Source organism: Rhea americana, unplaced genomic scaffold, assembly GCF_003343005.1.
Source record: "Rhea americana isolate MKP2758 unplaced genomic scaffold, rheAme1 scaffold_27, whole genome shotgun sequence".
NCBI classification, from domain to species: domain Eukaryota; kingdom Metazoa; phylum Chordata; class Aves; order Rheiformes; family Rheidae; genus Rhea; species Rhea americana.
The window spans coordinates 5,938,351-5,950,389 of NW_028186390.1; the positions used below are offsets into that span (position 1 = coordinate 5,938,351).

Here is a 12,039-nt window from a genome sequence, read left to right on the forward strand (position 1 = left end):
GAACAGCCCAAGGTGAGACAAGAATTAATCTCAGCTAACTCAGAAAACCGTATCTGTGAAAATTGCATCTGGTGACACTGAGAAAAACTGCTGCGAAACTGCTGCTGTTGCCTGAACCTGCTGAAGCAAGACACTGGGCTGGTTAGCTAGCTATCATGAGAAATGTGATGGGCTTCTTGGGCCAAATCCTTGTTTTAGTTGTGTTATTTTTACCTAAAACTATCTGGAGTGACCTCAAAAGATTCACTCAGGAGTGGGGCCAGGCTGGTGTGGGTAGAAACAGATTTAGCTGTGGGTGGTGAGGACAAGAGCTACTGCGGCAAAAGCTCTGTCTCTTAAATAAACTATTGAAACTGGAGGCAGAATATCCATTTATACACAGACCAGAGCTTTGGGGCTGTGTCTGTTGCATTGCATTAGCTAATGATTGCAATGGTAAACAACCTAACAGATGAACTTGACAGCTCTGTCCTTTCGAGTTCAATTGTTTAAGGCTGCATTTTCTTCTTGGAAGATGCTGTATCCCATGGTTTCTTCTTACCCTGGGAGCTGAATGCGCAGGGTGTTTCGCTTTCCGATTTTACCTTTTCTGCAGAAATGTGCTGCAGCTGTGAGACATTTCTCGGCTATCTGATATTGCCTATGCAATGGGTGCCAACTCTCTCCTCTCCAGCCAGGCCTGGATCCCAAGCACTGGTGAATCTCGCGTGTCTTTGGTGCGTCCTTTCGCCGTCACCTGGCTTGCAACCTGCCCTTTGGCTGCATCTCAGGTGGGGAGGGGCAGGAAACCAGGGGCCTCCCGGGGTGTGCCAAAGATAGTAGATATCGCGTTAGTAGATACTCAGCCCCACTGGGACCCCCATTTCCCCAACCCCAGACTAAAGCCAGTCGATAGTCCCTGTTAACTGTTGCTATAGGCCCCTCACGTCTTGTTYCTTCCCTCGGTGGCTGTTTGCTTTGGGAAGCTGGAGCTGGAGCCAAGCAGGGCTGTTCGATTCTCAAGGATAGTTTGCCATCCCTGGATAGGTAGCATTATTTCTAAGGATCCTTGTGGCTCAAGGGCAAACCCTGACACCATTTGTAACTGAGAAGCCGTGTTACAGGGGATGGAGGCCTGATCCTGCAGGCTCATTTCCTACTAGTGCACAGTCCACATGGGATCAGAAGGCAAAACCCATGGCCAACGACCACCAGTCAGCTGCCGCCCAGCCAGCAGTAGGAGGAAGCCTGAAGCTTGATTTCAAGCTTTGACGGCTGCAGGTAGGGGTCAGGGAAGCAAACCCGTCATCCTAAACCTTCTGCTTAATGAAACCATATGCAGCTACTGGATCTTCCCATCTTCTGGCAGTAGTATCAGCAGGGGAATCCCAGAGGGGTGGAACTCCCCTCACTGTCACTTCTAAAAAAAGGAGTTGAAAAAAAGAAGGAGGAGAAAGGAGGACTTTGAACACAGGGCATCTTTTCTGTCTGCAGGCAGAAGCAGTATGTGGGGGGACGCAGATTTACACCAGACTAGTTTTTGACTCAGAGACAGCACTTTTGGAAACAGAGATGTGTTGACAGGAGCAGGTTCTCCTTACCTGCTTGCTCACTGCTCAGCTCAGCCAGCAAGCAAGGACAGGCACACGATATTGCAGACTTGATAGGTTTGTGGTTTCCTTTCTCACACTCTCACTTGCTGAGCTGGTAAAGCTCACCGAGGGTGAGTGTGGGCATCTGTCCCCTTGCTGCTTCTTGTTTCCCCCTCCCTGGGCTCTGCTCACCCTTTACCTGAACCTGGGGGTGGAACGGACGTGGAGGAAGAGGTAGGAGCCTCCTATTCTGGTCCTGAGCTTTGCTTCACAGCCCTCTCCTCTCAGGTGGATGTGCTCAGTCAGACCTATATTTAACACATTTAAGCAAAGCCCAGAAATATTTCCCTAAATAGAACTGATACAGACTGTTTTTTCAAGCATTTCCAGCAAAGTTTTGGTCTCAAAGGGGACCCAGTGCCATGGGCATCCGTAGGGAGATGGGTACTCCTGTGGGAAAGGATGTCTGCAAGCCGTTGTGCTGAGAAGGGGAGCCCTGCTCCCAGTGCCAGTGCGGCTTGCTGTGCTCTTGCCTCCCACCCCATTAAAATACCTGCGCCTTACTCCTGCAAACCTGTCTCACGCCAAGTAATCCCACACTGTCTTTTTTTTTTTTTTTTTTTTTCCTCTGCTAAACTTGCTGGCTCAGGCTTTCTTCTGCTGAGTGGTATTTAAATATTGCAATGCACTTCATAAGTCACCCCACCTTTTAGACCGACAAAAGTAAGTCTGTTAGAATTGTTTTCCGTGAAGGGAAATCTTTTTCCCTTTCTCTCTCTTTTCTTTCTTTGGAAAGCATCCAGCTTGTGCTACAACTAAATCCTTCAGCTGATTTTGTGAGTTTTAAGGTGCGCATAGGGAAGGGATGAAGGAGGGGGGGAGATGGCGTGAGAGAAGGAAGGAAAAAAAAAAAGTCTTGCTGGATTTCATCTCCTTTCCCCCAGTGAACTGTTGCGCTGCCCCGCGAAAGCGGCCGGGAGGCTGCGTTCGGAGCCAGCGAGCGGCAGCCGGCAGAGTGGGATCGCTGTCCAAAAAGGACCTCAGCATCCAGGAATGGTGCATGTGTGCGTGCGCCCGGCGGCGGCGGCTCAGCCGCCTTCCAAAGAGCCGGGCCGGGTGCCGGRCGGGCCGGCGACGTGGGAGGGAAGGGAGGCGAGCGCAGGGGCAGGGAGGCTCGGCGCGGAGCGCGTTTTTTGCAGGGACAGCTGGAGCTCGCGGTCAGGATGTGACATCACCGCCGGGGGGGAAAAAAAACCCTCTCGGCCCGAGTTTCTTTAACGCAACGCCGGCGCGGGCCGGTGCGCACCTCCTCTCCCCGGCACAGCGCTGGCRCCAGCTCGATAAGTGAAGCAATGGGGGATCCAGAGGGGGTCTGACTGCCTGGCTTGGTTTTTCTTTTTCCTGTTTTTTTTTTCTTTTTTGGTTTCTCCTTCAGCAAGGAGCAGAAACGGCAGCGGAGGGATTTCGTGCTGGCCGCTGGATCTGCTGCGGGATGAGGTGAGCGCTCGGGGGCGGGAAGGGCCTTCTCCTGCTGGGCTGTGCGCTCGGCTGGGGCGGCTCGGGGGCTCTCGTGCGTCTCGCTTGCCAAAGCCTGCGCTGCAGCCGTCCGGACCCAGGGCGGAGGGGCTGGCTTCCCGGCTGCCGGACTTCATCGCTGAGACTGGGACGGTGTCAGGGGGCTCTGAGAGCAGTTGCTTTGACCACAGGTTGGGGCAGGTAGCTGCCACAGAGAAAGGCAAATCCTTCTCCCGTGAGTTGGGCTTGGGACAGCTCGGGGAACAGAGCAGTGCCAACTTTCCAGCAGGAGAGGCGGTGTGCCCTGCTCCATGTCCTGGCACGTGCATGCCCACAGGGTGGTTTTAAGGACAGGTTGGACAAAACCTTGCCAGGGATAACCTGGGAAGAAGCAATCCTTCACCCAGATGGAGGATGGACGCGCGCCAGAAGGCGCTTCCCGTTGTGTCTGGTCAGCTGGTGAACGCGTAAATACAGAGGGATCCTATTTCTGGGCTCTGCGAGGTCTGGGAGCACCAGCCGCAGGGCAGGGATTAGCGCAGATGGCTCGCTGCACACAGGGCCAGGGGGGAAACGCAGCCCCGGAGGGCGGTGGGGAGCTCGGCCAGGAGCGAGTGGTTTGGACCAGCCGGCCGGTTCGTGACTGCCCCCAGGAAATGCCAGTTAAAGCTGCTGCCTTTGTAACACATCTGACTCAGTGGGTGCTGGAAGTGGCTTTGCTGGTGCCTGAGGGAGGGCAAAAAGTTCAGGACAGGAGGGAACTGGGTCAGAGCAAGCCGTGAAGCTGCACTTTCAGCAGCTGGCTTGTCTCCTCTGATCTTTTTCCTGGAGCTAACAGGCCTGGAGCTCTCAGTGTTTGGGATTATGGCTTTGATTACTGAGTAATTGCCCTTGGGACTAAACTTGAGTATGCCTGCTCTGTGGAAGCTGTTGGACACCTAAATGCAGGGCTCCAAGCAAGTCRACTGCCAGCAGCAGCAAGATCCTAGTGCCCAAGGATGAGGGACTTCCAAAATCCCCTAGCCCAACAGAACATCACYCCCCAAATGAACTAGACATGTTTCRTTCYGCCRGGAGAGAGGAGGTTCAATTTTCTGCTTGGTGGCTTCTTGGGTGACATGGGAAGATCTTTTTGGTGCCTTTTTGCCCAGCAAGGAGATCAGTCCTGGATTCTCTGGAGAGGGATGCAGGGTGAAACGCATCTGCAGATGCTGTCCAGCTGCAGTGGTCCCAGGGGAGCTCCTGGTTTGCTTGTGGTGTGGCAAGGAGGTAGGACAAGGATGGTGCACAAAGGGAGGGGACAATGAGGCAAGACAGAGATGAGTGAAAGTACAAGCAGTCCCGTTCCTGGAAATCATTTGGGGTTAGTTTTGCATGAGACAGGGATTTCCAAGTGTCAGGAGAGCCGAGGGAAGCATCAGCGTGGCTCTGCTGGCAGCTGCCCAGAGCTGGAGCGTGGGTGGGGGACGAGGTTTCGGAGCCAGATCGCCACAAAGGCAGGTGCTTGGGGAGGGCCCTAAGGATGCTCACGCCTCTCACCATGCTCAAGGTGGACAAGTTTCCCCAGGACCAAGCCGGTTTGTGCTGCATTTGAAGTGGTGAGACATGGCTGGAGGGGGAGTCCCACAGACATGCTCTACGCTTGCATGGCCTGCCCCAGTGAGAGCCCAGGGCCTTCTATGAAGCCTGCTGCTTTGTGTGCTAGCCCTTGATCCCCCTCCCAGCATCTTGTCTTGGCTCCTTTCCTGGAATTTTCCATCGTTTGGGTTATATTTGGGACCRGCAGCCAATAACCCTGTTTCTCACGGACAGCCCAGCTGGGGCTTGGCTCCAGAAGGATGCAAAGACAGACAGGCCCTGCTTGAGAGAGCTAGGGCCTTCTGAGCTTAGGCTCTCCAGTGTCCTAATTGGACAACTCCCCCTTTCTGGGGTGATTAAAACCAGACATGAATGTAGTGAAGGCTGGAGAAAAGGGGATACYTTACCTTCCTGAGGAGCAAGATGTGCCCACAGCCCCCAGTTAGGCTGGGGATGGTTGGTTACAATGCAAGGGATGTTTGGAAGCGGCAGGCTTGGTCCTTGGGCCACTTCTGATGTATTTTCAGGTCCACCAGCTAAAAGCCCGAGTTGCACAGATTCTCCTGGACAGGTTGAAGAGTAAGTATCAAACACTGCTTTACAACAGGACTTCTTAGGTGTTTAACATGAAGCTAGAGACAGAGCTGTTGAATCAGGATCTGGGCAATAATGCTTCCTGGAGTAGTRAGAAGATAGTGGAGCCCCAGGCCAGCAAGTTTCTGGTCAGACTGTCCATCTGGAGACTGTCTGGCAGTTTTAGGGCTCTGGCAGGCAGTGTCTGAGCACTGAGAAGGCATGTGACAAGAGGGACTTTTGTGCTGACTGTGGAGAAGAGAAGGGAATCCCCTAAAGCATGAAACTGGAAGTAAACATCTAGGCAGCTGAGCCTTCGATCTGCCTTGGGAARCGTGAGGGGGAACGTGCAACCATCTTAGTTTTTAACCGAGTAGTACAGAGTCTCCTTGCACTCAGCAGCTTGGAAGCACTCGGATCTGCAGCAGGGGCATGGAGATGGACAGAGGGATGTAGCAGGCCAGTTTTGCCCTCGTTACTTTGAGCCATCCCTGATTTCTGTTGATTTTTCTTTCCCCCCTGCCCAGTGCCTGTTCTCCGTCCCTGGAAGTGAAAGGGGCTGCTGTCTGCCTCTCTGAGGTCTCCTCCCAGCAACCAGATTCGGGAGTCTCTCTTTGCAGTTTGCTCGCGGTGTCGGACCCCTCGTTGCACCCTGTCATGCACGCCAGCTGTGCGCACTGCCTGCAAAGTTTGGACTGTGCCACTAAGCGGCTGCCTGTGGTTTGAAGTCAGATGCTTGTGTGAGTGTGTAACTGTCTCRGGGCGAATCCAGCGCTGCAGACTGCCCCCGAGCTGCTCTGCTCGCCGTATCGGGTGTCAGGCTCGCTGCCTGCGGGGAGATGCCGGCGTCCGAGTCTGCCCTTCTGATTACCTTCCACCTTTGAAACTTTTTCCTGTTCAGTAATGATCAGTTAATGTTTCCTGGGAGCGCTCAAAAGGCGCTTTTGCCTCGCAGGCCAAGCACTTGCTTTTGCAGCTCTTAATATAGAGCTTACACCGAAATCAAGGAAGCTGAGGCGCTGCACAGGAGCGTCCTGGGGCATCACGGACTGCGAGGGAGTCCTTGTCGGTCACCYTGGCAGTGTCTCTGACAGACCCTTCCAGCTGTTTTTCTGACTAAAGCTTATTTGGCACCAAAAATGCAGATTTTTAGTTGCTGACCTTGTTTCAAACCTGCTGAACTGTTTGTGGTGGGGAGAGGAAACTGCCCTCCCTTTTGTTTTGCTTTTTTTGTTTTCCTTTTGTTTTGCCAGTTTCCAAACAGACCTTTCAATATTGTTTTTAATTTAGAGCAAAGCCTTTGTTTTGCAGTATTCTTCTGTTGTTTTTAAAGGATAATGCCTATATGAAAAAAAACCTCAAATCTGAAATTAAAAGCTTATTTTGACCCTGGATTTGCATCTCCTTCCACCCCCTAACTCTTTTCCCTCCTTTTCTGGAGTTGCCAGCARTCTAGGAAATCCATTTTTCACATGTTTCTGCCCTGTTAGATCCCGGGTAGTTGCTCTGTCTCACCCTTGCTGTGTTTAACCCTGTACTGATTTGGCTCTTGCTAAACCTGACGAGTTTCACTTCTGCTGCTGCCAGGAAAAACAAGGCCCCAACTGAAAACAGCAGATTACAAACCAGCGTAAAAGGTTTTCCTTCCGTTTAGCTGGGTTTTAAACCAGTTCTAAGCAAACCTGAGGCTATTTAGCAGGCGCAGATGGGGGCACGCAGCGAGCACGCCGCAGCACGCTGGCCCCGTGGGAAGCGGTGGCTGATTCACTGCTGGAGCTGCCGTTCGGCTGCAGGAACTGGCCTCTTTCCGTCCTGCCGCTTCGTTCATCCTCCCTGACAATCGTCCTCCGCTGGGCTCGGCGGCACCCAGCCTTTGCAGGGTCGGGAGCAGCGGGAAGTGGAGGTGGGCCAGAGGAAAGCGCCTGCTCTCCGCTTTCCTGTTTCACTCGCTGGGGCAAGGGACGGCTGTGGTGGCAGGTCCCCTGGGACTGGGGTGGCTTAGTTGGCAGTGGGGCAGGACAAGTTTCAGGCTCCGCAGCCACCTGCTTTACTCCGTATCTCCTTCCTTCCACCCTGGAGCAGGAGCTGCCCTGTTGTGAGATTTGCTTTGTAGGTTTGCAGGTGCAAAGAAGGGCTCCCCAGGTTGCCAGCACCACCCTGTCATGGGAATTGCTGTACAGTGGAGTGGGTTTGCAGCCRTTGCCAAGGCTTCTCCTGGGGAAACTTTGATTTCAAGGCAGAGACCTGCAAACTGCAGCCAGGGCATCAGTCCAGGCCTTGTCAGCACAGCACAGCGGTGGGATGTGTATGATCATGTTGTAGGAAGCTGCTGTCTAAGCTTGCTGAACTGCAGCTCTCCCTTCATGTTTCCCAAGCTGAGCAGCATATACGCCTTTCCTACCCCCAAATCTCCATGGACAATGGCCTGATTTCCAGGAATGCACATAGCCATGAAACCCAGGCTCAGCCAGATGCTGCTGAACTCTGCACCCCAGCAAAAACTTGGAAGATCTCCCATTTTCCTACTCTTTACATGGACCTGTCCCAAATACTCAGCCAGTGATGGAATAGCACCAGCCCATCAGACTACTGGTTTGCTCTCTTCTGTTTCACAGTGGATGCATCCAGGTAGACACTGGGGAAATCTGGTCTTGCATTCTTCACTGCTGGTGTGCTTTACTGCAAGCTAGGCTCGAGACGTGTATGGGTCCATTTCAATGGACTTTGTTTCCACCCTTCAAAGTGCAGCCACAGATCAGGGCATGAAACCTGCTAGGAGTCATTACTGGTTGGCTGTGAAGCACCTGCTGTTGAAACAAACTGTTCTTGAACGCCGTTCCCCTGCTTTTCTCCCCAGAAAGTAGGGACTCGCTACTGAGTTACAGCCAGTGGGGAAGCTGAGGCAGTGATGACCATTGACAGAGACTGTTGTGCTCCAAGCTGGTAAGTCCTATTTTAATGGTATTTAAACATCTGGTATTTAAAACCAAGGTCATGGCCTTCACGCAGCTCCCTTCCTACGCCTTTCACTACTTCTCCTACACATCAACTTCTTCATGCAGTGAAAGCTTTGCAGTAAGGTTGAGAAAGAATCTGGTTCTTTGACCACATGGCTCTCTATGATTTTTTTTTTTTTTGTAGTAAATCTCAGGATATGCTTTTAGTTTTGTGTTAAATTTAACTTCCAAAGTCCCTTCATTCCAGTAAGGATTCACAAGGCCTTTTAATGACGGATTTGGTAGTGATGCTGGCACAGATCCCAACAGCAAAGCTGCTCCCGTTATTCCARTGCACACTACTGCCCTGGGAGCAGGAAGGTTGCAATGCCATGTAGTCATCTCACATATCCAACATCACTCAAGTGTGAGCATTAGGGCAGCAGTGGGTTTTGCGCCTTCATTTCTGGGAATCTTTAACAGATGCACAGTAGGAAAACACCTGACAGATGTTTAGCAGGTTTGTTGCTTTTTTTAAAATGGTGTTTTATTAAGACAGGGGCATTGAAGCATGAAATACATTCCCACCTGCCTGACAACTGAGAGCAGCTTGTAGTATACACAAAGAGATCCAGAGGAAGGCATTTGTGTGATGAGTTATGGGGCTATAAGAAGGCTTTGGGAGACGAGATACAGCATTTATTCCGCAGGGAGCACAAAGAGCAGTTCAGTATTCACAGAAGACTTGCAGTGTGAGGCATGGGATATCTGTGCTCTGTGTATTTGTTGGATTCTCACTGCTGATAGCACATATAAGTGATGTGTTTTATGGGATATTTTCTGCCATGCTGGCTTGTCATCACCCCTGTGCAAGCAGAAATAGCTCATGGAGAAGAGTAAATGGAGCAAAGAGGTCAGCAGAAACAGTGACCTAGAGAAATATCTATTGGCACGAYTTGCCTTGCTAAAATTCCTTGTGGAAACCTCTTGGGTTAGGTCCCAGTCCCTGTTTGTACTGATGTCAATTTAGAGGGATGTATGACCTAGTAGGGTCAGTCCAGCCTTGCACTGGTATAAGCAAGTTTATCTTCCTCCATCTACCCAGCAAGGAGACTGGGGGCTGTGCTCTGAGACACAGGTTTTGTGTGATGCAGTGCAAAAACATTGTCCAGCCCTGCTGGGTGAAAACTGGGGCACTGTTCAGCTTTGCTGGGGGACATGTGCTGGCAGGGACCAGAGACGGAGGGCACTGCAGGCGGATTAGAGGAGGACTTTCCTGTGCTGTATCATCCCTGCCTGGGAGGCTGTTAAGTGTCAGATGGGGAAATCCTGAGTTCTTATTTAGGCAAAATTGTTTATTTTTGCTCATTCCAATGGCATTTATGTTTCAGTTGGAGCCCTCTGCACGTGGCTGGTCATAGGGAGAGAGTCAGAGGTAAAGGACGGAGACAGCAGTAGCTCAGGGAAAGCCCCTTCTTTTGGTTTAGCAATGAAAGTTCAAGTCCTGGCTTGTGTGGTGGCAGAGCTTGACTACCCTTATGGATTAGGCATCCTCCGGGCAATTTACTGTGCCTAACTGAGCCACAGTAACAGYGCTGTGCATGGGTTTTGCCTGTTGCACTTTCAAAGAAGCATGCATCTGTGCAAAACCTCTGCACTTCTTTTTTAACTAACTTCCCACTAACAAAACCCACTARCTTCCCCTGCAGGGGAGTTAGTGACAAGTACTTTGTGAGAGGCCAAAAGCACCAGAGATGCTGATGGCCATGTCTCTCTCATGCTGGCTGTTGACTGCAGAACAAGGTGTTTCAACCACATCACCCCTAGCTATGTATGGGCAGACCTGCACCCTACACTGCTGAGATGTACCCAGTGTTCACACTGCTGTGATGGCTTGAATTGGAGTCAGGTACCCAAGCTAGCCAGGTTTCCAGAGAAGCAATCCTCTCTTCAGGCTTTACGATGCCGGGAAGCTTTTGCTGATGTTTGGTCATGAATTCAGGTATATCTGCATCTGCTTCAACTCAGTGCTCATCTTCTAACCTGAAACTGGGTCAGTGCAAGCTCGAATAGTGTGAYAGAACTGGAGCACAGTCAAGCCCGGAATTAGAGCCATGTCTTTGATTCTGAGGGCAGCCAATTCTTCAAACAGATTACTAATGTGTAGTGTGCATTCTCCTTCCCATGAAGGCTTTCCACCAGGCCTGAGGGATGTCTACCTAAACAAGACGTGGTACATCAATGAGCTGTGGCCTCAGTGAGAAGTCTTCAGTGGGAAGTTTTCGGCCTTAGTTAAGCAGGAGGCTGAATGGGGCCCCCACAGTGGTCGCAGCCAACCTTAACATCTAGACTACAGCTCTGCTCTGGGAGAGAACATGGGATTTGGGACAAAGTGAGCAAGAAACCATTCAGGGCTCACAATATCACCTGGACCTCATGCCCTGGCTGGGCAGAGGTGGGAACCAAGGTGTTGCTCTGGTCTGTGGCAAGCAGAAGACAAACCAGCTACTTAAGTATTGAGGGAGGAGGTTTGCACCCATGCTTACTCCTTCAAATGTGCAACAGGCAAAAACCACACACAACACTTAACTGTGGCTCAGTCAGGCACAGTGAATTGGCTAGAGGATGCCTAATCCCTAAGGGTAGTCAAGTACTTCCTGCACTACAGGATTAGGATCTCCATTGCAGCAAATATGTATACACACACACACACACACACACACATATATATTAGAAATTGGTATATATTAGAATACTTCCTGGGAGGCTTTTCCTAGAGGATGTGTCTTGAATATGTGACAGCTGGCTAGGAAGTCCCCAGATAAGGCCTGTTTTTTACAGCGTCATTGTGCCAAGCTCAGACTGTGCTGAGTCCCTGGAGCTCTGTTCACTCCTTCAAGACTGCTGTACTGGAGACCTCCTTCCCATCAGAACAGGTAGAAGTTGCGGTGTGAAGCCAATGGTCAGCATCTTCTCCTCCTCCCTTCATAGGCCAGCATCTCGGAGAACTCACGCTCCCTTTTGCTAGGTGAGGAACAAATTCTTTGACTTGATTGAAGCCAGCTGCTTAGGACAGGATAGGAAAAGGCAAGATGTCTAACTCATCTATGCTGGGTAAAATAGAATGTGTCTATGGCTCTGGATTGATTTTACAAAGCAGAGTTTATAGAGCAAGTTTTTGGCTAGATGTTTTTTTTTTTTATGATGAATGTGTATCCAGGCTTCACTTGAATACCATTCTGTCCTGCTCGTGACTTTGGGTAAGTCACTTCCCCTTTCCGTGAGTCTTTTTCTTCCTCTTTTTCCTCTTTCTTTGTCTCCTTCCTTCAGGGGCAGGCTTTTTGGGGAATCGCGCTTCCCCAGGCCTCAGAAAAGCATTTGGCCAAGCAGGGCCTTGATCTCACATTGGTAACACCAGTGCAGGTAACTGGAGGATACCGCACAAGTGTTATTTCAGCCTGTCCACTGAAGTGTGGAGTGGATGAGCTTTCCACTTGAGCTTTGGGGCGGGGGCAGACCTCATGTGTGCTGGTAAATTCAGACAGGCAGGAAGGGATGAGCTCGGCAGTTTGCCGAGTGGTGACTTCCAGAGTCACTCATCCGTTGGCTGTCGAGAGGCTGGGGCTGCAGCCAGCAGTGATGCCGGTGGCTAAGAGCCTGGTCCYGCTCCGAGAGCCCAAGGCAGGTGAGGCGGCTGCCTGCTCCTTGCCTGCTCCTTTGTGCATTGTGCTGTGCCTAGGGGGACGCCAGCATCCTGGCACGTCACACTGTTACTCTCAGCTGTCGCTTCCCTTCTTTGGACGTGGGTTTTGTTCTTTTGAATAAACACACAGGGTAGAACAAAGAATCCCCCCCTCCGTTCCCAC

At 51.3% G+C, this 12,039-nt stretch overlaps 1 protein-coding gene across 9 annotated transcripts in view; it reads left to right on the forward strand.

The window, feature by feature from the left end:
- MOB3C (MOB kinase activator 3C) overlaps positions 1-12,039 on the forward strand; it is a 36,277-nt gene that overhangs the window by 3,596 nt on the left and 20,642 nt on the right. For 2 of the 9 annotated variants that reach the window (XM_085308080.1, XM_085308081.1), the window contains exons 3-4: positions 3,007-3,068; positions 8,095-8,180. The gene's annotated coding sequence lies outside the window, so the exon portion shown is untranslated. Of the gene's footprint in view, positions 1-2,213; positions 2,295-2,703; positions 3,069-7,311; positions 8,181-11,014; positions 11,202-12,039 lie in introns of those variants that run through there. The other 7 variants (XR_014896251.1, XM_085308087.1, XM_085308085.1 and 4 more) reach the window with 6 other exon arrangements.